The 18,543-nt window shown below is 37.3% G+C and overlaps 1 pseudogene; it reads right to left on the reverse strand.

The window, feature by feature from the left end:
• Positions 1 to 18,338, reverse strand: part of LOC140522945 (phospholipid phosphatase 2 pseudogene) — a 33,992-nt pseudogene extending 15,654 nt beyond the window's left edge.
• Positions 18,339 to 18,543: the final 205 nt, after the last annotated feature.

The following is an 18,543-nucleotide window of genomic DNA, read 5'->3' on the forward strand; positions in this document are numbered from 1 at the left end:
AGTGTTCTACTGGCTCTGCCTACTTCACTCAGCTTCACTTCATGTAAGTTTTTCAAGCTTTTTCTGAAATCACCTTCTTAGAACAAAATAATACTCCATTGCAATCATATAATACAACTTGTTCAAACATTTCCCAATTGAAGGGCATCCCCTCAATTTCTAATTCTTTACTACCACAAAAAGAGCTGCTATAAAACTATCTGTTGATATATTTTGACCATTTAAAATTGAAAAATGTCTCTATTATTGTAAATTTGGTTCAGTTCTCTATATATTCGAGAAATGAAACCTTTATCAGAAATACTTCCTGTAAAGATTGTTTCTAAGGGTTCTACTTTCCATCTAATCTTGTTTGCATTTGGTTTTGTTTCTGCAAAATCTTTTAATTTTAATATAATCAAAATTATCTATTTTGCATTTCATAATGTTCGCTATCTCTTCTCAGATTAGCACCCACTATTTGACAAAAATGCTGGGAAGCCTGGAAAATAGTATGGCAGAAACTAGGCATAGCTCAACATATTTTACAGTATACCAAGATAAAGTCAAAATGGTACATGATTTATACATACAGGGTGAAACTATGAGCACATTAGAAGAGAAAGAAATAGTTTACCTGTCAGATCTATGGAGAGGACAAGAATTTATGACTAAACAGGAGATAGAGAACATTATTCGCTCCATTCTAATTTTTAAGAAATTATTTTTTTCAGTGAGCTTTTGGACCTCCTTTTCCATTTTGCTAATTCTGCTTTTTAAGGCATTCTTCTCCTCATTGGCTTTTTGGACCTCTTTTGCCATTTAGGTTGGTCTACTTTTTAAGGTGTTATTTTCTTCAGTATTTTTGGAGGGTCTCCTTTAACAAGCTGTTGACTTGTTTTTCATGATTTTCTTGCATCACTCTAATTTCTCTTCCCAAATTTTCCTCTCCCTCTCTTACTTAATTTTCAAAATCCTTTTTGAGTTCTTCCATGACCTGAGACCAATTTGCATTTTTATTGGGGGCTTTGGATGTAAGAGTTTTGATTTTATTGTGTTCTTCTGAGTTTGTATTTTGATCTTCCCTGTCATAGTTGTTTGGTTTTTTCCTCATTGATTGCTCTTTTCCCCAGCCTATTACTTGATTTTTTAACTCTTTGTAAAAGTTGACCTCTACTTCCAAAGTGGAGGTCACACTATCCCAAGCTTCAAGGGCTTTGTGCAGCTGGTTTCAGAGATATTTACAGGGATTTGTAAGTTATCTCTTCAAAGGTGGTATAATCTAAAGAGAGGTGTTTTCTACTCCCCTGGCCTGGTGCTCTGTGAGCTACTACAAACACTTTTCTTCTTTGAAACTAAGGGGAGGTTCCACAATTCCACTGTGACTGTTATCTTTGCTCTGCTAGTTCTACTTGTTGCTTAGGGACTGCCACCCAGGACTACCACCAGGATCCAAGTATAGGCAACATAGCCCTGCCTCAGTGCTAGCAAAAAAAACCCTGGACTGGCAGATATGGAAGTAGATGCTTCTGCTATAGTTGCTCCTACCCCTACCACTGTTTTCTTAATCACTCCCAAGGTCTGCTCCTGATTTGCTGTGGCAGAAACTCTGTTGGCTTGGCCTATGCTGGCCTATGCTCCTTTCTCACCTTGGCACAATAGACCTTTCTTGCTGATCTTCCAAGTTGTTTTGAACTGGAAATTTATTTCAATCCATCTTTTTGTAGGTTCTACTGCTCTATAATTTGTTAAGAGTCATTTTGTCAAAGTATTTGGAAGGCTTTGGGGGAGAGCTCTAGGGAATCTCTTCCTCTATTGTGCCACCTTGGCTCTGCTTCTCTGTTTGAGTGCTTCTTCATGTTTTACAGAGTCATTAGCTTCCACTTGCCCCTTCTAATTTTAAAGAAATTATTTTCTTCAGCTTTCATTTGTACCTCCTTTTCCATTTGGCCAATTCTACTTTTAAAGGAGTTGTTTTCTTCAATGGATTATTTTTTTCATTTGGCCAATTGTATTTTTTAAGGAATTGTTTTCTTCATTCAGTTTTTATCCTTTCTTTTCTAAGCTGTTGACTCTCCCTCACATACCTCTAATTTCTTTTCCTAATTTTGCTTCTATCTCCCTTTTTTTAATTCCTTTTTGACCTTTTCCAAGAAGTCTTTTTGCTCTTGAGACCAATTCATCTTCCCCTTTGTGGCTTCACATGTAGGCATTTTAACATTGTTGTCCTCTTCTAATTTTGTGCTTTGATCTTTTCTGTTGCCATATCACCTTCTTACAGTCAGGGCTATTTTCTGTTTTTTTACTCATTTTTAGCATATTTTGTGACTTTTTAAGTTGACCTCTGCTACTGGAGCATAGGGGCATTGTCCTAAGATTTTTGTGCTTATGGCCAGGGGTTGATTCACTGGCATTAGGCACTGAGGCCTTAAGTGCTGGCAGTTTGCCCACTGCACTGGGATCACTCAGCTTATCTGGGTCTGCTGTTCTGGGGGCTCCAGGGGTGATAATTTGTCTTCTGTGATGAAGCTGGAGGTCTTACAGCTGGCCTGCTGTGCCACTAACCTGCTGAACCAGGACTGGGGGGGGGGGGGGGGGGTCCTAGGTTTTTAATCTGTGTTGTGATTAAGAGCCTCCTTCTAACTTACCTGCACATCATATGTACTGAGCTGTGATCCCCTTTTTACCAAGTGACACAGACCTTTCCTGAAGTTTTTCTAAGTTATCTTAAGCTAGAAAAATTTTTTCACTCTTTCTTTTTTGTAGGTTCTTTTGCTCCAGAAAGCTTATAGAAGCTTGATTTCTGATAGAAACTGGGGAGTGCTCAGGCAACTTCCTGGCTTTTCTCTTGTATCTTGGCTTTGCATTTAATTTTCCATCGTTCTTGTCCTTAAAAGGAGGTTTAAGAGATGAGTCACTTATTTTCTTTACACATCAAGGGATACATTAATTTATCCTCAGATTTTTGTGTCAGTTTATTTGCATTTTCCCTACTCTAAGTGGTAAATTAGCCTCTATAGTTACTGCAGCAGAACTGGAAAATTGGAAAGATTGGGTCCTTTCCATCCATTACTCCAGATGTACACAGGGCTAGAGTAAAACCGAATCCACCAGCCTTTGGTGTTGCACAGATGTCTCAATATGAAAAAGGTTGGGTATGTTTGACATGCTATGTATATTCACAGCATCAAATCATACTTGATTGTAGTGTTGGGTTTTTTTAGAATTGATGATACATGTGAGAGACCAGGCTGCAATTCAAATTATGTATATTCCAACAATTTTTTATGTGGATTTTTAATTTATCACTTGAGTATATACTCCAAGAATAATAGATCTATTAAGCTTTCAGAGAACTAGAGGGAACAGTAGCATATTATTCTGTCCAACAGCATTATAAAAGAAGAGGTGAGAGGAAGGGGGAAGGGGAAAAAGAACAGGGGAAATCAAAATGGCTCTTTGGATAGAGGAGATGTGAAACCATTGGTTAAATAGGTTATAGAGGAAAGAATGAAGCCCTTGCAGTTCAGAGAAAGCATACAATAAAGAGAGAACAAGAACATCAGTATTCCTTAAAAGAAAATATGGAGATAGGAATAGAGCAATTTCAAGAAGATATTTCTTAAGAAGTCATTCAAAATAAAAGAAGTCACTTCAGTTTGAAAATGGCGCATTAGTGATTGACCCTAATTACATGGCTAGGTGCAAGTTACTGAAGTTCCCAAAACTCAGTTTTCTCAACAAAATAGACATAACATGAGCATAATTGCACTGCCTACATCATAGTGTTATTTTGAGGAAAGCACATTGTAAACATAGAAGTTCTGTATGAGTATGAATTAGAATATTCCTAATTACACTCATATTTGGGATGATGATAGTTTCCTTTAGCAATTTCAAATTGTCCAGGACAGTAATTTAGTTCTAAGCCTCAGTATACCACAGCTCATGGATAACTAAAACCTTTCTATGAAAGACTACAGCCCCAATAAATTTTATACAATATCTCAAAGGAGGTCAGTCATCCTGCTTCCGACTACTTTGCATTCACATTTGATCACCACCTGTGAAGTACATTGTGATAAAGAAGTGAAGGGAAGGGAATAAGGATCAATATAACACCTACTATGTTCCAGGTATGGTGCTAAGTGTGATCCTAATATTGAACATCAGTCTTCAGGAAAAGAGATTTAACTACAAGGCCCTGTCTTCATCCTGACAATGTATTCATGATGCTTTTGGAATTGGCAGAAAGGGAGAACTAAAGGGAATTTTTATTCCATTCAACAGAAAATGACAAATAATTCTCCAGGGAGCCTGAACGACCATAAATTTGCCTCAGATTAAAGGTGGTAATCTGGAAAAAGCTAATGGATTAGCCACTTCTTTTGTTCCTAACTGTAACGAGCTGCTGTTTCCTCTCAGCTAGTCCTTAAATCTGATATGCCTTTTATGGGTTCCAAAACCTGTGCTAGTAAAAACTGGAGGGAAAAATACAGTAAGATTCACTGATAAAAGGTCTCACTTATTAAGGGAACTGAGCCAAATAAGAGCAATTTTATGCTTCTTTTTTTGGTATTTATTTATTTATTTATTTTTAGATTTCAACATTCATTTCCACAAAATTTTGAGTTCCAAATTTTCTCCCCATCTCTCCCCTCCCCCACCCCATAATACCTTGCATTCAGTTTACCCCTTGCCCCAATCTACCCTCCCTTCTATCACACTCGACCCTTTCCTTATCCCCATCTTCTCTCTTTTGTTGTAGGGCAAAATAAATGTCTATACCCCATTACATGTATTTCTTATTTCCCAGTTACAGGCAATAATAATTCTCAGCATTCATTTTTAATACTTTGAACTCCAACTTCTCTCCCTCCCTCCCTCCCTCCCCATCCCCACTGAGAAGCCAGGCAATTCAATACAGGCTATATATGTCTCGTTTTGCAAAAGACTTCCATAATAATCATGTTGTGTAATACTAACTATATTGCCCTGTATCCTACCCTGTCCCCTCTTTTTTTCTCTCATTTGACCTTGTCCTTTCCCAAAAGTGTTTACTTCTAGTTACTCCCTTTTCCCATTTGCCCTCCCTTCTATCATCCCCCTCACCCCACTTGTGTCCTCCACCTCTACTTTGCTGTAGTATAAGATAGATTTTCAGACCAAATTTAGTGAGCATGTTATTCCCTCCTTAAGCCCTATGTGAAGAGATTAAGCTTTACTTTTCCCCTCTCACCTTCTCCTTTTTCTCCTCCATTGAACAATATTTTTCTTATCTCTTTTATGAGTTATAGCCTGCCCCATTCTATTCTCCCTTTCTCCTCCCAGTATTTTCCTCCTTTGCCCCTCAATTATTTTTTATTCATTTATGAATATCATCTCTTCTGATTCAACACAACCTATATGCTGTGTGTGTGTGCGCATGCGTGTGTATAATCCCTCTACCTACCCCAAAACTGAGAAAAGTCTCAAGAGTTTTAAATATTATTTTCCCATGTAGGAATGTAAACAGTTCAGCTTTAGAAAGTCCTTTATGATTTCTCTTTCCTGTTTACCTTTTCATGCTTCTCTTGATTCTTGTGTTTGAAGGTCAAATTTTCTCCTCAGTTTTGGTCTTTTCATCAAGAATGCTTGAAAGTCCTCTATATCATTGAATAACCATTTATTCCTTTGAAGTAGTATACTCAGTTTTGCTGGGTAGGTGATTCTTGGTTTTAATCTCAGTTCCTTTGACATCTGGAATATCCTATTCCAAGCCTTTTGATCCCTTAAAGTAGAAGCTGCCAGATCTCCTGTTATCCTGATTGTATTTCCACAATACTCAAATTGTTTCTTTCTAGCTGCTTGCAATACTTTCTCTCTGACCTGGGAACTCTGAGATTTGGCCACAATATTCCTAGGACTTTCCTTTTTAAGGTCTCTTTCAGGAGGTGATTGGTGGATTCCTTCAATATTTATTTTGCCCTCTGGTTTTAGAATGTCGGGGTGGTTTTCCTTGATAATTTCATGAAAGATAATTCTAGGCTCTTTTTTTGATCATGGCTTTCAAGTACTCTCATAATTTTAAAATTGTGTCTCCTGCATCTATTTTCCAGGTCAGTTGTTTTTCCAATGAGATGTTACACATTATCTTCTACTTTTTTCATTCTTTTGGTTTTGTTTTCTAACTTCTTGGTTTATGTTATAATCATCAGCTTCCCTGAACTTGATTCTCTCTTTTAAAGAACTATTTTGTTCAGTGAGCTTTTGAATCTTCTTTTCCATTTGACTAATTCTGCTTTTTAAAGCCTCCTCCTCATTGGTTTTTTGGACCTCTTTTTCCAATTGAGTTAGCCTCTTTTTAAAGGTGTTATTTTTAGCATTTTGTTGGTTCTCCTTTAGCAGGCTCCTGACTAACCCTAACCTTAACCCTAAAAGTTCTTCTATGGCCTGAGCCCATTTCATATTCATTTTGGAGGAACTGGAGACAGAGGCCTTGACTTCCTCTGACAGTATGCCTTGTTCTTCCTCATCTGAAAGGATGGAAGGAGATAACTGTTCACCAAGAAAGTAATCTTCTATGGTCTTATTTTTTTTTCCTTTTTTTGGGCATTTTCCCAGCCAGTTACTTTACTTCTGAATCCTTTGTCAAGAGGAAGGTCCTAGGGCTCCTCCTACCCCCAAGATTGTACTCAAGGCTGAGATTCAGATCAGTTGCTCAATTCCTCCATGGATTTTGGGTGGGGGCAAGGGTTGAGGTTCAGATCAGCTACTCAATACCACCAGAGGCTTTAACTGGAGCTGCCTGGACAATGGACCCACCCACTGCTGCTGCTGCCTCTGCCTGGGGCCAGTGCTATGGGAACCCCATTCCCCTCTTGCCCAGCTGGGAAAGGCCTCCCACACTGACCTTTGGAGCTTTCTTTATCACTTGTGGGTTGAGGGATCTGGGACCCACCCTGCTGAGAGTTCTGCCATGGAGGTCTGTTCAGGTCCTCTTCCTCCCAGTGCCATGTGGCCAGGACTGGGCTCTGCTCTGCTCATTGTCACATGAGATAGACCTTTCCTATTGGCCTTCCAGATTACCTTTGGCTGGAAATCTCTTTCACTCCATTGTTCTGTGGCTTCTGCTGCTCTAGAATTTGTTGAGAGTAATTTTTTACAAGTATTTTGTGGGGGAAGTGCTAGAGTATATGCATCTTTTTACTTGGCCATCTTGGCTCCAAGAGCAATTTTCAAACTGATAATTTATCAAAGAATATGAACTGGTAGTTTTCAGAGGAAAAACAAATTTGTCAATATGAAAATATGAAAAAAGTTCTAAATCACTATTAACTGAAGAAATTTAAATTGAAATCACTCTGAGATGCCATCTCACATTCACTAGATTCATTAACACAGCAAAAAAGAAAAAGGACAAAAGTTAGGGGGACAGGTTGAAAAATAGGGACATTAATGCATTGTTGGTGAAGTTGTGGACAGGTCCATCCATTTTGTAGAAAACTTTGGAAATACTGCCAAAGGGCTATAAAGTTGTACATGCTCTTTGATCCAGCAATATCACTATTAGGGATGTACCAGAAAAAGATCAAAGAAAAAGGAAAAGTTCCCACATGTAAAAATTATAGCAGCTTTTTTTGTGGTGGCTAAGAATTGGAAATTGAGAGGCTTCACATCAATTGAGAAATGGCTGAGCAAGTTATGGTATACGATTTTGGTGGAATAATATTGTGTTGTTATAAGAAATGACAAGCAAAATGATTTCAGAAGCACATGGAAAGACTTATAAGAGCTGATGTAAACTGAGGTGAGGACTAGGAGAATGATAATAGTAATGTTGTAACAATGGTCAAGTGTAAAAGACTTAGCTACTCTAATCAGCACAGTGACCCACAATAACTACAAAGATGAAAAAGGCAGATTGAAACATGTTTTCTTTCACTTTATTTTTCTTGCCTTTTTCAACATGGCTAATGTGGAAATATGTTTTTCATGATGTTATTTGTATAATGAATAACATGTTTTTCCTTCTCAATGGGTGGAGGAGGGGTAGGAGTGAGGGAAGCAATTCATAACTGAAAAAAAAAATTGAGTGGTAAATAGGAAAGCTTGAGGAAGCCCACAGCCACTTCTGGTACCCATACTTTCAAGGTACGTTAGTTTCATCCTGATTTGCTGTACATTAAAAAGAAAACAAAACCAAAACAAACAAAAAAAATCCCACAACAACCTCTTTAGAATGTAGAGAATATCTACTGCTCCTATCCATTCATCTCCATTCTCCAAAACATGGAACCTTGGATGCTACACTGAATTTCAAGATATGAATTGAGTTAGCATCTGTTCCAAACCTCACCCAATGTTGCTGCTAATTTTCTTCTTTTTTTATTTGTTCATTCATTTATTCATTCATTCATCTTCTCCTCCTCCTCCTTTTCTCCCTCATCCTGCTTCTCCTCTTTCTTTCCCTCCTTCCCTCTCTTCCTCCTTTCTTTCCTTCCAAAAAAAATAGAGTTGACCATTGTGAAACTGGTAGCTTTGAAAGGTGGCAGTTCAGGTATTTGATCACCATTTTCTAGGTATTTTACAATACAGAATCCTTGCGGTTGGGAGTTCTCAATCTGTGTGTGTGTGTGTGTGTGTGCGTGTGTGTGTGTGTGTGTGCCACCTCAACATCTGAGGGAATGTAGACATCAATGAGATTACAATTCCATCAAAGTACGAAAGCATAAAAGTACTTAGGATCTGTGAAAGGTAACATCTCATTAATAGCTCACAAAAGTTAAATGTATAGTATTAACAAAATGCAATAATAAATAAACATCAAATGTATAATGGGCAACATATTACTTAATGCAAGTGATTATTGATCTGTGCTCACTGGTGAAGGGTATGGGTGGTGGTGATAGTGGAAGAACTATGAGAGACACTGTGCAACAAAGTCTAGGCAAAGAGAATATATTTGAAACACTTAAAAAATGTATTCTTCATTTTCCAGTGTTCAGCTTTAACCTCAATTTCAGCACATATAGTCCAAAAGTAGATGCAAATTTTTTGAAAAAAATTAAGGGAACTTATCAGTTGTTTATTTACTGCCAATTCCAGCTGAAACAAAAGTGCTAGTCATACTGAAAAATAGAGTAAATATCACTGAGATTAGTAGCCTGAATAACTTGAGTATCTATTTAATACAAATGAGAGAAAGAGACTGAAAGAAGATGATATCATTCATTTATTATTTTATTTAATAATCATTTCTTAAGTGCTTTCTTGGTGCCACATACGTTCTAGGTGCTGGAGAAGGGCGAAAAGAGGGAATGAAAGTGTTCCTGGCATCAAGAAACTTAAATTCTATAGAATGACACAAAATATAAAGTGAAAATTAAGCTATATCTTTGTATATGTGTATGTCTGTATTCCCAAGGGAAAACAGTAACACCTGGAAGGATCAGGCTGGACTTCCTGAAAGACATGCAACTTGAGCAGAGCTTTGAAAAAAGCTAGGGACTTTATTTCATTTCTTTCTTTCTTTCTTTATTTTAGGAATATAAACAGCTCATCTTTAATGTGTTCCTTAAGGCTTCTCTTTCCGTTTATCTTTTCATCTTTCTCTTGATTCCTGTATTTGAAAGTCCAATTCTCTATTCAGCTCTAGTCTTTTCAACAAAAATGCTTAAAAGTCCTCTATTTCATTGAAATTCCATTTGGGTAGATAATTCTTGGTTTTAATCCTATGTTCTTTGACCTCTGGAATGTTACATTCCAAGCTTTCCCATCCTTTATGTAGAAACTGCTAAATCCTGTGTTAGCCTGATTTTGTTTCCACAATACTTGAATTGTTTCTTTCTGGCTGCTTGCAATATTTTCTCCTTGACTTGGGAATTCTGGAATTTGGCTGCAACATTCCTAGGAGTTTTCATTTTGGGATCTCTTTCAGGAGGTGATCAGTGAATTCTTTCCATTTCTATTTTGACCTCTGGTTCTAGAATATCAAGACAATTTTCCTTGATAATTTCTTGGAAAAATGATGACTGAGCTCTTTTTTTTATAATGGTTTTAAAGTAGAACAATACTTTTAAATTATCTCTCCTGGATCTATTTTCCAGGTCAGTTGTTTTTCCAATGACATATTTCACATCATCTTCTATTTTTTTTTCATTCTTTTGGTTTTGTTTTATAATTTCTTGGTTTCTTATAAAGTCATTAGCTTTCATCCACTCCATTCTAATTTTTAAAGAACTGTTTTCTTCAATGAGCTTTTCAAATGTCTTTTCCCTTTGGCAGATTCTGCTTTTTAAAGCATTCTTCTCCTAACTGGCTTTTTGTACCTCTTTTCAACTTGGGTGAATCTATTTTTAAAGGTGTTATTTTCTTCACCATTTTTTGGGGTCTACTTTAGGAAGTAGTTAACTGGCTTTTCATGATTTTCTTGCATTGCTCTCATTTCACTTCCCAATTTTTCCTCTGCCTCTCTTACTTGATTTTCAAAATCCTTTTTGAACTCTTCCATCACCTATGACCATTGAATATTTTTGGAAACCTTGACCTTGCTGTCTTCCTTTGATTGTATGCTTTGCTCTTCCTCATCCAAAAGGATGGAAGAAAATACCTTTTCACCAAGAAAGTAACCTTCTATGGTCTTATTTTTCCCCTTTTGGGACATTTTCGCAGTCAGTTACTTGATTTTTGAGTCCTTTGTCAAGTGGAGGCTATATTACTGTAGCCTTTAGTGGTTTTGTGCAGCTGTTCTCAGAAATATCTCTAGGGACCTGTAAGTTCTCAGTTTCTCCAAGGTGGAGCAATTAAGGGAAAGGAGTTTACTCCTCTCCTGCCTGGCACTCTTGTCTGTGAGCAACCACAGGCATTCTTTTCTGTCCTTGGAGTGGGAGTGAGATTCCCTCTCCACAGCCACCACTAGCTCTGCTATGCCAGTGCTTCTCCTCAGCCCAGGACCGGTGTTCAAGACTGAGACTCAGATCAGTTGCTCAATTCCCCCAAGGTCTTTAGGTCAAGGGCTCCAAAAGTGGATGCTACTGCTGTGGTGGCTGCCACCACCCATGGGCCAGGGCTGGGGTGGACCTCACTCCCCTCTCACAGAAGTGAAAGAGCCTTTTTCTAACCTTTGAACCTGTCTTTGGCATTTGTGGGTTGAGAAATCTGGGAACCACATGATTCCGTGTCCTGAAGTCTGTTCAGTCCTGTCTGTGTCACACAGCTCATGCTGGGCTGGTCTCCATTCTGCTCTGAACTCTGTGTGATAGACCCTTCCAGTTGGCCTTCAAGGCTGTCTTGGGCTGGAAATCTGCTTCACTCTGTCATTTTGTAGCTTCTGCTGCTCCAGAATTTGTTTAGAATCATTTTTTACAGGTATTTTATGGGCTATGGGAGGAGAGCTAAAGCAGGTCCATCATTCTACTCTGCCATCTTGACTCTGCTTCCCAAAGCTAGAGACTTCATGAGTAAGATGTGATGAGGAGGGCATTCTAGGCATGAGGGCTAACCTGCCCAAAGGCATAGAGACTGAAATCAGAATATGGAGCTGAGGAAAAGGAAGCAAGACTTTTAGACTAGAATCTAGAGGTAATACCACTTTGATTTCTCATAGGTGCTGATTTCATTTGCTTATAGACCAAGCCATTTTAAGCTAAAGCTTCTAAGGAGATTGTAAAGAATACCACATCTGGAATACTGTTAAATAATCTGTTAAAATCCTAACTCAGATACCTGTATCCATATCAGGAAGTCTAGGAGAATATCAGAATCTCTGTGTACCTTGTTTCTCTTTAGATTAAAATAAATCAGACCTATCCTATGGAAGATATGGTGTAATAAGATATAAAATATAATATACAATATATAAGATGCCTTTTTGTGCTTACTTACTGTTATGATAACTGGGACAGCTACGCTGAAACCATTTTGTTCAAAGCTCATCTTCTGTTCTTATCTTTGTGATGGAAAGGGCTTAAATAGTAAGTTGTCATATCCTTGAAAGGATGATCCCTCCCTCATCATCTATAGATTTTAAAGTATCCCTTATTCTTGGATTGAGAACATTAGTAGTTTGCCCATAACAAGAAAAACCTGTCAAGACTACTGATCAAAAATATCAAAAATCTATCCCTACCAGAGAGCTAACAGACAGAACTATTTGTCAACAGCAAGTATTCCCTCCAGGTAATTTAGAGTCTTTCTTTTTCTTATTTTTAGTACCTCTTTTATCGAGTCTCTTAAATTCATGTCTAGCATGTCAAATACCCTGTAAAAACAGCTGTCTTCTGGCTTTGGGGAATAGCAAGCCTACCATGGTACTGAATGAGTTAAACTTTCTCTGTTTTCACACTGGAATAAAGTTAATAAGCAACCAATGACATGGGTTATAGCTGCAAAAGCTAAATTTATAAGTAATCCTAAAGGGAAAGAGGAAAATTGTTCCTGACAAGCTGAAATTACATTATAAAACCCCTTATGTGTTGAGAAGCCCTGAGTTGTTCGGGGCACGAAGCTTATTTCAATGTTTAACTAAACCTGTTTATAAAGCAAATATCTTGCCCAATATCAGTTTTCCTAAAGCATGCCCTTTAACCCCAGAGTTTTTGTTTCTTTTCATTGTTGGCATGGAGACCAAGAGGCACTCCACTAGACTGATCAATGCATGGTTCTATCAACATCACATTTCCAGTCAAGTTCCCAGGAGCCTTCCTCCTGGATCTGTCATTTTGATTCAGATAGCTAAATCAGGCTAAGCACTGCAATGATAACGGATGACTTGCCTCATTAGCTGGCTCCTGCTGCTTTACTCTGCCAGGAACCTCGGCACTGGCTGCCTGGTATCTGGGGGAAGATAACTGTTTCTTTGAAATTATTTTAGTGCATTTTTTCTATTAATTCTCATCTCTGCATTTTGACAATAAATATGTAGGGCAATGTAGACACCAAATCCATATGTCCAGGTCCTCTAAGTCTGCATTCACATTGGGCTTCTATTTTTATACAGAATGAAAACGACAGGCTTAGTTTAGTAAAGGGGAGGGGAGCATTAATTTCAATTGTTTCCTTGAAATATTAAATGTCTGATAACATTTTAAAGAATGCCATTAGTAATATTGTAGTATTCTTACCTCCTTTATTTTCTATATATTTAAGTAACTACTGAATTCTAAATTCTGTTCTATCAACAAATATGTAAATATTTTACATGTATCTATAATAGATACACATGTTTCATCTGGGGACCCTGGCTCATTATGCATTTAATGATAAGAATAATGAATATAAATTAAAGCTACTAGGATTTCTCTTTATTTCATGTGTTATGGGGGGGGGGGAATGAAACAACCAACAGGCTCCTATTGAACCATCATTGTCTAAATTTAGGGTTCCTTGTTAGAAGCTCATGAAATTAAGTACAATTATGTATGTGGCTGAGAGCTGTGTGTAGAAAAATAAAGGAAAAACATAATCAGAAGCAAAAGGAGGTGAAATTAGAGAAGTAGCAGTATTTTGTGGCAAAAGGATGAGAATCACCAAAGGAGGAATGATCAGATTCAAGCACTGCTCCCCATATGAATTCTGTCAATTATTCTGACTATTTTTGCTTTATCTACAAGAGCTGGTGACTACAGCTACAGTTTATAGAGAGGTCATGTGGATTTAAAAATACTTAGCAAACTGTTTCTATTGATCCTGACATAAAGATTTTGCAGCTAGAGTTCCCTGTAACCCAACTGCTTAAGCCCCATACAACCCTGCTCTACCTCTTCTCAGCCTTTGTACTTGAAATTCATGATCTTTTTTTGGCCAAAGTCTTCAGATGTGTTTTTTTCTTCTGAAAAGCTATTAAACTTATGAAAGCTAAATAGTTTATGTTAATTCTTAGGCAAACAGTTGAATTTAAAGTGTAATTTGATTTTTTTTCCCCCTGGATTATGTCTCTTCCATTGACTTTGTTGTCATTAGCAATTCCAGTTGGAGTGCTAGTATTTTCTTCATAATGTCAATATTTATGTACACCCCATTTACCAAACAGTTCAAAATATACTATGAATATTTGTCATCTGACTTCCAAACCACAGATGCCACCTAGTAGTTGAAGAGGACTTCAAGGATCTCAGTTTGATTTCTTGGCTTGTCCCTTCTTATCTGAGTTATCTTGGGCTAGTTACTTAGACTTTATTTTTTAAGTTTTGTTTTCCTCATCTCTAGAATGGTGATACTGATATCACTACTACTCATTTCATAAAGTTGTGAATATCAAATGAGATGATTACACCCACACTCACAGAAACATACATACACATACATATGTAGATGTGTCTTGCTAATAGTTAGCTTATACTAAATATTAGGCAATTCATATTCATTGAGTTCATAGTCTTAATTCACTAGATGAATTAGTTACTGTTTCATTTTACAGATTCATAAAATCTAAGTGTTTGGTTAACTTTTTATATATATATATATATATATATTTTTTTTTTGGAGGGAGTTACAAGCATCCATTATATATAGGAAAAGAAAGATAGAAGAGGGGTGGAGCCAAGATGGTGGAATAACAGCACTGACTTGCTAGCACTCTTCCCTGCAAATGCAGCCAAATATCTGTAAAAAATGACTGAACAAATTCTGGAGCTACAGAACCAACAGAATGACAGAGTGAAGCAAATCTAGAGCACAAGACAGCCTGGAGTATCACTGTGAAGTGTCTATTGTGCCATGCTGGGAGCAGAGAGGAGTCCAATGTGGGCCACGCCAGCACATATAGGACCTGAGCAGGTCTTGGAGGGACTGAATCTCTGGTACCTGTGGTGGTTTCCAGACTTCAAGACCCCAAAATGCTGAAGACAAATTGGAAGGTCAGTGGAAAAAACCTGTGGGACCTGTGTGAGAGAGTAGAATTGTTGGGTCCTAGCCTCAGGGCAGCTTAGGAGGTGGGGGAGCCCAGAGGAGGAGCCTGAGGCAGCAGCTGCAGCCAGCAGCAGCAGCATCTATTGTTTCTAGAGCTCTAGGCTACAGATTGTATAGAGATTGAACAGCTGGAAGTACACACACTCCTCCTCCCCCACTCCCACTGCAACCAGAGAACTACCTTGAAAAAGAACTCAAAAGTCAAGGAAATGCCTAGGGAAATGAGCAAAAACCAGAAGAATCAGACTATAGAATCGTACTTTGGTGACAAGGAAGACCAAAGCATGAAAACAGAAGAAGACAACAAAGTCAAAGCTCCTACATCCAAAGCCTCCAAGAAAAATATGAATTAGTTTCAGGCCATGGAAGAGCTCAAAAAGGATTTTGGAAATCAAGTAAGAGAAGTACACCAAAAATTGGGAAGAGATGAGAGTGACACAAGAAAATCATGAAAAATGAGTCAACTACTTGCTAAAAGAGATCCAAAAAAAAATACTGAAGAAAATAACACTTTAAAAAATAGAGTAACTCAAATGGCAAAAGAGATCCAAAAAGCCAATAAGGAGAAGAATGCCCTAAAAAGCAGAATCGGCCAGATGGAAAAGGAGATCCAAAAGCTCACTGAAGAAAAAAATTCCTTAACAATTAGAATAGGGCAAATGGAAGCTAATGACTTCATGAACAATCAAGAAATTATAAATCAAACCAAAGGCATGAAAAAATAGCAGACAATGAGAAATATCTCATTGGAAAAAAACAACTGACCTGGAAAACAGATCCAAGAGAGACGATTTTAAAAATATTGGACTACCTGAAAGTCATGATAAAAAAAAAGGAGCTTAGATATCATTTTCCAAGAAATTATCAAGGAAAGCTGCTCTGATATTGTAGAACTAGAGGGTAAAATAGATATTGAAAGAATCCACCAACCACCTCCTGAAAGAGATCCCAAAAGGAAAACTCCTAGGAAAATTGCAGCCAAATTCCAGAGTTCCTAAATCAAGGAAAAAATATTACAAGCAGCCAGAAAGAAGCAATTCAAGTATTATGGAAATATAATCAGGGTAACACAGGATTTAGCAGCTTCTACGCTAAGGGAGTGAAGCGCTTGGAATTTGATATTCTAGAGGTCATAGGAGCTGGGATTAAAATCAAGAATCAGCAAGACTGAATATAATACTTAAGGGAAAAAAACTGCCGTTCAAGGAAATACAGGATTTTTAAGCATTCTTGATGAAAAGACCAGACATAAGTAGAAAATCTGACTTTCAAATACATGAATCAAGAGAAGCATGAAAAGGTAAACAGGAAAGAGAAATCATAAGGGACTTACTAAAGTTGAACTGTTTATATTCCTACATGGAAAATCATATTTGTAACTCTTGACACTTTTCTCAGTATTTGAGTAGTCAGAGTGATTATATACATATAGACAGAGGGCACAAGGTGAGTTGAATAGGTAGGGATGATATCTAAAAATAATAAAATTAAGAAGTGAGAGAGGAATATATTGGGAGGAAAAAAGGAAGCAACGGAATGAGGTAAATTATCTCTCACATAAAAGAGGCAAGAAAAAGCTTTTTCAATGGGGGGGGAAGAAGAGGGAGGTGAGTGGGAAAGAGTGAACCTTATTCTTACTGGATTTGGCTTAAGGAGGGAATAATATGCACACTCCATTTGCTATGAAAATCTATCTTACACTACAGGAAAGTAGGGGGTAGAGGGATAAGTGTGGGGTGTGGGGATGATAGAAGGGAGGGCAAATGGGAGGAGGGGGTAGAAGTAAACAGTTTTGAGGAGGGATAGGGTCAAAAGAGAATAGAATAAATGGGGGAGCAGGATAAGATGGAGGGAAATAAAGTTAGTCTTTACAGTATGACTGTTAAAGAAATGTTTTGCATAACAACATATGTATAACCTATATTGAATTGTTTGTCTTCTAAGTGGGAATGGGTGGGGAGGGAAGAAGGGAGAGTGGTTGGAATTCCAAGTTTTAAAAACAAATGTTAAAAATTGTTTTTACATGCAATTAGAAAATAAGATATACAGGCAATGGGGTATAGAAATCTTTCTTGCCCTACAAGAAAATGGAGGTGAAGGGGATAAGAGAAGAGAGGGCTGTAATACAAGGGAGGGCAGATTGTGGGAAGTGGTAATCAGAATGAATACTGTCTTGGGGTAGATGGAGAGGAGATATGGAGAGAAAAGTTGGAACTTAAAATCTTGTGGAAATGTCTGTTGAAAACTAAATATAAATAAATGATTTTAAAAAGATATTTTAAAAAAAGAGAAAAAGAAAGGTATAGCAGCAAAATATTTTTATAGCAATGATGCATTTTGAGGTATAGTCTTCTATAGACTGAAAATAGTTGATATGGTAGTACCGTCTCTGAGGACTGACACATTTAAAGAGATAGGCCAGAGATATTTGACCTTAAGTCCTGAGTACTAAATGCAGTGGCTATGTTAGGTGACCATTCTGACTACAGACACTATCCCATTAGGGTTTGCATAGCATTTGCAATGTAACTTTTAAATCAAAATATTTTAATCTTTTGTTTTGAGCCAAAGACTTCTTGATGATTTGGTAAAGACTGTTGATGGCTTCTCAGAATAATGTTTTTAATAAAATAAAAATATGGGATTATAAAGAAAATCAATTCATTAAAATTATTATTAAAATATTTTTAAAGTTTCAAAGGAATCCAGGTGAACAATCTCTAATGATAATATAAAGGAATATAATAATCTATCATCTATGACCTTTTAGCTCTGTAACATTTCTCCTTGTTCCCATGTATAATTCCTTCCTTTAGACATAGCACTTTTTGCTTAGGTATCCAGGGAAAAATAACATCTATTGATTTAAATTTTTTTAAACTTTCATTTCAATTGTGTAGAACTAGTTTTACATGTTTTAAAAACCTTTTCATGATCAAAATGTGCCTAGCATGCACATTCTTTTTGGCATTTGGAACATTTCCACACTTGTCAATCAAATATGATTTCCAGTCCATTGTGCAATAAACTTGGGAGGGAGGGGAAACAAAAAGGCTTGGTTTAAAATTTACTCTTAAGAAAAACAAAACAAAACACATTGGACCTGTTGTGAAGACACAGCCTCTACCAGAAACTATGTAGATAAATAAATATGTCTCCCTTTGAAAGGTCTATTATTATTCTCTACTGATCATTATTGGAATCAAGACGGTAGAGTAGAATGAGTTACCCAGTCAAACTCTCCCAATATTCCACTCCAAATAATTTTAAAGCAACACCTCAAATCAAATTATGGAGCACCAGAAACAACAAAAGGTCAAGGTGAGATTTTTTTTTTTTCCAGCCCAAGACAACTTAGGCAGTCAACAGAAGAAGTCTGTAACACCAGATTGTGGGCTGACCTTTTTATAACAACAGCGCCAATGGGTCTTGGAGGCAGCTACGGTAGTAGCAGGTTCATGGACTCGCATGAAGGGGGTCAGGGAACTACTCAGAAAGAAATTATAGGTGAGTTGGAACTGGGCATAGGACTCTGTTGAATTGCCCATAAACAGTTATGGGTCACAATTCCAGGGTGGAAAAAAGTACCAGGGGTCAGTTACAAGGGAACAGGGTACCTAGTCTTAATTTCAGCACAGAGGTGAGAACTAGCACTTGTGGCTATAGGGAAAGAGA

Source organism: Notamacropus eugenii, chromosome 2 (assembly GCF_028372415.1).
Source record: "Notamacropus eugenii isolate mMacEug1 chromosome 2, mMacEug1.pri_v2, whole genome shotgun sequence".
NCBI lineage: Eukaryota > Metazoa > Chordata > Mammalia > Diprotodontia > Macropodidae > Notamacropus > Notamacropus eugenii.